Raw genomic sequence first — 7,502 nt, 5'->3', positions numbered from 1 at the left:
ATAAAAGTAAAACTTCCACATTAGCTGACTTGTGTTATTCTACATACCCCTAATTAAATTGATAACTTTAATTTCACACACCATATCTGCACCTTAATGTCATCCATTCATAGTTTCCATTTTGGTATACGTGCTTAAAAACAGGTTTCCTGATTTCCTTAATCTATCCCTTTGAATATAAAATGGGTATTAGAATATATTCAAACTTTCCAATGGATATTTTCACATATGCAAATAGTAAAGATTATGTGAGGAGGCTCTATGAATCCTTACAAATTTTGTCATTAACTATATATTAATATGCATATTATCAAGTAGTTATTGTTTGTGTTGTGTCATGTAGTCTATGTTGGCCTTGAGCTCAATAGCTGAGAATGATTTTAGACTTTAATTATTCTACCTCTACTTTTCCAGTGCTGTGGTTACATGTAGGCTAGGTAAATATCCAATCAACTAAGCTACATCCTAGTCCTGCATTTTGATATACCCCTAAATTCTGGTTTTTGTTGTTTTTGTTACTTATTTATTTTTTATTTTTCATTGTGCTGATGTCATTTAACTTACTGTATACCTTGCGAATAGAATACTGTATTACTGTTATCAAAAGAAATAGAACTAATTGGAACTAATTGGAAATTAAATGTAATTATAAGGAGAGTCATGGTAAAATAGATTATACTAAGACTGAATACTCCCACAATGACTAGGAAGTCCAGAAAACCAGTGTTACTCAGTCTAAGAAGCTGGAAGATTCAGAAAAATAGGACAAGTGACTCACCCACAGTTTAGGTCTGAAGGTCTAGTGGCCCCTAGAGAATCACTATAGTCTGAGTCTACCGTCTAAAAGTTAAAGCCAGGTGGAAGTGGGTCTACAATTTCAGGACAGTCAGAAGAACTATATAGTGAAATCTTATCTCAATAAATAAACGAATGAATGAATGTTGAATGATCTGCAGTCTGGTGTCCTTAAGTCATTGCAGATTCAAAGAAAGGGAGGGAGGGAGGGAGGAGGGGGAGAGAGACAGAGAGACATAGAGAGACAGAGACAGAGAGAGAACAAACTTACCTAGTTAAGAGGAATCAAGAGCCCCAGCGTATTGCCATCCTTTAGAGATGTCATCTCATAGCCGGAGACCCGAACACAGTGGACCTCCAGAGCTGTTTAATGACCCGAATAAAGCCTGGAAATACGTTCGCAACTCACGGATGATTGACATCCAGACCAAGATGACTGAGCAAGCGCTGGAGCTTTTCTGTTTGCCAGAAGGTCAGCCCTCTTAACTGTTAGACATCAACTGCGGGTTTGTGGACTGAATGGAGATTATGTCTCAGAAGAGGGAGACTATTGGGTGGGCATTGACATCAGCCCTGCCATATTGGATGCCACCTTGAACCGAGACACAGGGAGACTTACTGCTAGGGAACATGGGCCAGGGAGTACCTTTCAGACCGGGTTCTTCTGATGGCTGCATCGGCATCTCTGCTGTGCAGTGGCTCTGCAACGCAAACAAGAAGTCGGATATCCCTGCCAGGTGCCACTACCACTTGTTTTCTTCTCTGTACCCTTGTCAGTGGGTCCTACAGCTGTACCCAGAGAACTAGGAGCAGCTGGATCTGATCACAAGCCAGGCCACGAGGGCAGGCTTCACTGTCAGTGTGGTGGTAAATTTCCCCAACAGAGCCAAAGCAAAGAAATTCTACCTCTGTTTTCTGGGCCTTTCATCTCCCTGCCAAAGGGGCTGACTGAGAATTAGGATGCAGACCAGGCCCACGAGTCTACTTTCATCAGTGAGCAGACTCCACAAAAGAAGGCAGAGAGGGACCTGGTGAAGATGAGCCAGGAGTGGGTCTTAGAGAAGAAGGAGAGATGCAGGCACCAGGGTAAGGAGGTCAGACCTGACAGCCAGTATCCTGGCTGCATGCACAAGCCACGCTCTGAGAGCCTGGGCACCCAGACCTGCGTCCAGTCCTGCAGAGGTCCCTGGCCACCCACTCTGTTCAGAGAGTGGAAGCTGTCTAAACCAGGACCTGCCTCTGAGGAATTTTCTGGATTGAACGTTTAAGGTCAGGAGCTAGCAATATAGTACTTTAGAAAATTTGGGAAGCTCTCAAAATATTTTTTTCTAATTGTTGAAGGGATCTGGGATTGGCAATCCCAACACCTGTAATCCCAACACCCTCCTGGGAATCTGAGACAAGAAGATGGAAAGTTCCAGGCCAGCCGGGGCTACACAGCAACAACCTGTCTTAAAAAACCCCAAAATAAAAAATTTCTAAGGATGTTCTATTTTGTCCTTAATGCATTAAATTACTTTCTAAAAACTGGAGGAATCATCTTGGTGGTTGTTTGTATTGTTTGTATGGCAGCCTCACTTCTGGGTTTTGCTCATCAAATCCCCAAATGAGCAGTGCCATCAGTGTTCAGGGGCAGTCTTCCTCCTTTATTTTTTTCATCTGATGCCAATGACCTTTAGAAATACTGTCATGAATATGCCTACAAAGAGCAGTGAGCTACATCAGTGGTTAAAGCTGCTTGCCACCTAAGTTCACTTCTTCATATCTACAATGGTGGAAGAAAAAAATGACTTCTTCAATACACACACACACACACACACACACACACACACATCCCTAAATAAATTTTTAAGACCTCTTTCAGAAGTGTGCTATACCAATTTTCTAGGAATTTTTCAACCCATTTAACATAACTAAGATTCATAATGCCTAAGAAAAAGATCGATGGCATCTAAACAGAAGCTTAGTACAGTAGTACAATGTACTACAGTGAGTCTGGGTTTTCTCTAGTCACAGTATATATTTAAACATCATTTCTATACTGCAATTTACAACCATACCACTGTTTAGAAACAAAAGAGTAAGTGGTGTATTTTAAAGTCATAAATGGAGTAGGAGGGTGTGTTCTGTAATAGTTTTAGAGCAGTCCAATCTAGAGACAGTTACATAGCATTCCAATCTAGAGACAGTTACATTGCAGTCCAATCTAGAGGCAGTTACATGGTTGGCACTAGTTGAAACAACTTGAATAAATATGAATTACACAGCCAAATTAAATACGATGTGATAAACATATATGACAGTTATATGGTATCAAATATGATGCAAACAAATATGTAAACATGCATATGTAAAATAACATGTAAAGTTCATGAGAGATCTTTAAGACACAATGGTCAGACATTGATAACTACCAGCTTTCCAAGATTTTACCTGTATGTGAACTGAAGAAAGCCATGTGTGCTTCTTTGATCACACTGGATACCAGACCACGTGTCTTAGAAAGCCACCAAGAGTTTACTTGTGCCAAGAGCTGCCAATCATGTCACTTCCCCCCAACCCTCGCCAACATATTGCTTTTGTTTCTCTGTCATAGCAATCACCATGCTTGATTTTTTTTTGTTATTAAGCCAAACCTATTATCATTTTTGGTCAGATTTTAAAAAGATTTTTATTATTTTGGAATAATAAAGTGGAATGTGAATGGAAATGTGCACAGCAGTGAGGGTGCCCATGAAGGTCAGAGGCATTGGATCCCCTGCAAGCTGGAGTTAGAGAGTTATGACTGACTGAGTCCTGAGGACAGGACCCAGATCCTCACTCAGTGACGAATGTGTCCTTAACTTCTGAACCACTCAGCCCACAGTCTGTGTTACACGCTTGTAGTGAGAATTTTGGATCTTTTTAAAACTCGGGTGAATATGTTTTTGTTTTAATCCAAGATGTGGGATATGGGGCTGCTTCAGTTTGTCCTCAGTCATTGGTTATGACTGTCTCTTGATCTATGATGGCCATGATATTTTGCCAGCCGCAGATAATGTAATTATTGGGACTCCGGAGAGTGAATGAATGCAGAGCTTTGCAAGCAGCCAGACTTGCTTGAAAAATGGAAGAGGCTGCTGCCCCTCCCTGCTGGTCCTGGTTGTTGCTGTTGCTGTTTGACCAAAGAAGTTGGAGATATCTTGAAGTGGAAGATTGGACTTTCCCGAAGGAACCTAAGCACCCTAATTAACAGGAAGTATTTTATTTGTTGGCTGAAAGAGGTCTCCAACCCATTCTGCTCTAAGGTTCTGCTCCTACCTAGTGTTGTGGGGTTAGAACGGATTAAGGTGGAGTAGGGTTGGGAGGATTGTGGAGCTGTAGAGATGGCGCAGTGGTTAAGAGCACTGACTGCTCTTCCAGAGTCCAGAGTTCAAATCCCAGCAACCATAAGGTCGCTCACAACCATCTGTAATAGGCATGTGATGCCCTCTTCTGGTGTGTCTGAAGACAGTGACAGTGTATCCACATACATGAAATAAAGCTTAAAAAAAAAGAACCCAGCAAAAACAGCCTGGAACATGCCAACAAACACCCCATACCTCTGTAAACTGTGATTGGCCCTCCCCTTTTAAGCCTTACATCAGGTGTAATTTCTTTGGAAGAACTATGACAATATATAATAACAAAGAGTTTGTGCTTGTGAAAGCCTTTGTGAATGCAGTAAATGCACAAGACCCTTTGGATAAAAGTCCTACCTCAGTAGACTCTGAAGTGATCACATAGATATAAAATTATATAAGTGAGTGCACACAGTCTCCATGAGAAACAATTTTCCTCATTTAATACGAAAGTATACACTGGAGAAAGGACTTATTAGTTTTTAAAATCTTACTATATTTTATTTCATTATTATTCAAATAAACAAATGAAACAATGAAAAATGAATTAATAAAAACCTAGTCACTAGGATATATATTAACTACTGAACTGTCACTTAAACCTGCTAGAAGAGGAAAACTCAATTTTTCCAATATAGTGACACTGGTTATATCAGCCACTCCACGACAGGTCTCATGTTCAATAGTAGTATCCAACATACAATGGGTTCCACAGAGGTGTTCGTGTGTGTTTATTTGGTTACAGTATTCTGTGTTTTGTTTGTTTTTTGGGGAGTGTTATTTTGTTTGCTTGGTATGGGGAGCGCTGGTGGTTGTGTTCAGTTTTTGTCTCTTGAGAAAAAATATATCTCTATCTATCTATCTATCTATCTATCTATCTATCTATCTATCTATCTACCTATCTACCTATCTATCTATCTATGTATCTATCTATCTATGTATCAGCCACATGATCCAGCCCTTGGCACTCTGGAATCTAAGGAGACCACTGAGATAGCTATACATACACACACATGTATGCAATGCTGATGTTTCTCATCTGATGAACTGATTATATACAAACATATTCAACACAGACTATTCATAATGACGAATGGTATCGTGAAATGTGCAGCAACGTAGTAGAAGTAAAGGTGATTAACTGAAATGAGCTCATCTGAAAAGACAATTTCTATCTCCTGTGAAAGTTTAAAAATGTGTTTGAAGTAGAATAGAGACTAACACATGTTTTGGGGAAGGAACAGCATGTTAGAGGTAGAATGGAAAATACTCAGAAGTATAGCTTGTGAACCAGTGAGTTTCCTGAAATTATTGTAGGAACTAGGTGATAGGTTAGAGGAGCACAGTTGACTGAAATGCAGCTGCATGGCCAAGATCCATCCCATCATGGGTGATGCCTGACAAAAGCTTCAGTTTCATCATTGTAGGTCCTGGCACAGCTTGCAGGCAGCTCACATAGAGAGTCTCCTCTAACTAGCAATTGTTTACTGTTTATAAAAGCTTTCACAGGGAATTTATGAATTTTGTAATTTTCTGAGCTTTGGAAATTTGTTTTTATTCAGAGCCAATCTTTCTGTTTTAATAGAGTGATTTTGCTTTCAGATATTCTCATTTACATACATAGTAGTTTACACACATATCAATCTACAAAAATTACATACATATCAATTTGAAAATTTTGATACTAAGATTTTACTAAGAACTCAAGAATGCAGAAGGATGAGCTGGAGGGATATCTCAGTCAGTCATTAAAGTTACTTGTTCTTTTTTTTTTTGGTTCTTTTTTCAGAGCTGGGGATCGAACCCAGGGCCTTGCGCTTCCTAGGCAAGCGCTCTACCACTGAGCTAAATCCCCAACCCCAAGTTACTTGTTCTTGTAGGGGACATTTAGGCACAAGAACCTACAAAGAAGCTCATAACTATCTGAAACAATGGCTATAGAAATTGGGTATACTTTTTTGACTTTTGTGGGTACCAGATATACATACAGGCAGACAAAAAACTCATATAAATAATATAAGGAAATTAGTTTTAAAAATAATATAACTATATCTAAGAATCATTTCTATAGTACTATTTTATTTACTTTAACAGAGACCTGTGTCCCAGGAAATATCAGTTAATAATCAATTGAAACCAAGGTTAATTTTTAAAAAATGATTAAAACAGGTCTTACTTTTGATATCTTTGTAGTCTTCTAACACTATGCTAATCAAAAATAGAAAAATATTTTCTTGTGAAGCACTCTATTGAATGGTAGTTTTTCAAATCATAGTAATGACTTTTTTAACATTCATTTTTTTTTTGCTTTTTTTTTCTATTAACTTGAGTATTTCTTATATACATTTCAAGTGTTATTCCCTTTCCCGGTTTCCGGGCAAACATCCTCCTCCTCCCTCCCCTTCCTTATGGGTGTTCCCCTCCCAACCCTCCCCCCATTGCCGCCCTCCCCCCATAGTCTAGTTCACTGGGGGTTCAGTCTTAGCAGGACCCAGGGCTTCCCCTTCCACTGGTGCTCTTACTAGGATATTCATTGCTACCTATGGGGTCAGAGTCCAGGGTCAGTCCATGTATAGCCTTTAGGTAGTGGCTTAGTCCCTGGAAGCTCTAGTTGCTTGACATTGTTGTACTTTTGGGGTCTCGAGCCCCTTCAAGCTCTTCCAGTTCTTTCTCTGATTCCTTCAACGGGGGACCTATTCTCAGTTCAGTGGTTTGCTGCTGGCATTCGCCTCTGTATTTGCTGTATTCTGGCTGTGTCTTTCAGGAGCGATCTACATCCGGCTCCTGTCGGTCTGCACTTCTTTGCTTCATCCATCTTGTCTAATTGGGTGGCAGTTTATGTATGGGCCACATGTGGGGCAGGGTCTGAATGGGTGTTCCTTCAGTCTCTGTTTTAATCTTTGCCTCTCCCTTCCCTGCCAAGGGTATTCTTTTTCCTCATTTAAAGAAGGAGTGAAGCATTCACATTTTGATCATCCATCTTGAGTTTCGTTTGTTCTAGGGATCTAGGGTAATTCAAGCATTTGGGCTAATAGCCACTTATCAATGAGTGCATACCATGTATGTCTTTCTGTGATTGGGTTAGCTCACTCAGGATGATATTTTCCAGTTCCAACCATTTGCCTACGAATTTCATAAACTCGTTGTTTTTGATAGCTGAGTAATATTCCATTGTGTAGATGTACCACATTTTCTGTATCCATTCCTCTGTTGAAGGGCATCTGGGTTCTTTCCACTTTCTGGCTATTATAAATAAGGCTGCGATGAACATAGTGGAGCATGTGTCTTTTTTATATGTTGGGGCATCTTTTGGGTATATACCTAAGA

General features: G+C 39.8%; 1 pseudogene; it reads left to right on the top strand.

Moving 5' to 3' along the window:
* The first annotated feature begins 1,049 nt into the window (after positions 1-1,049).
* On the top strand, positions 1,050-2,063 carry Bud23-ps2 (BUD23, rRNA methyltransferase and ribosome maturation factor, pseudogene 2; annotated as a pseudogene).
* Positions 2,064-7,502: the final 5,439 nt, after the last annotated feature.

The sequence above is a fragment of the Rattus norvegicus genome, chromosome 1, assembly GCF_036323735.1.
Source record: "Rattus norvegicus strain BN/NHsdMcwi chromosome 1, GRCr8, whole genome shotgun sequence".
NCBI lineage: Eukaryota > Metazoa > Chordata > Mammalia > Rodentia > Muridae > Rattus > Rattus norvegicus.
Note: the sequence above shows the minus strand (reverse complement) of the source record. Positions and strands in the feature narration are given on the sequence as shown.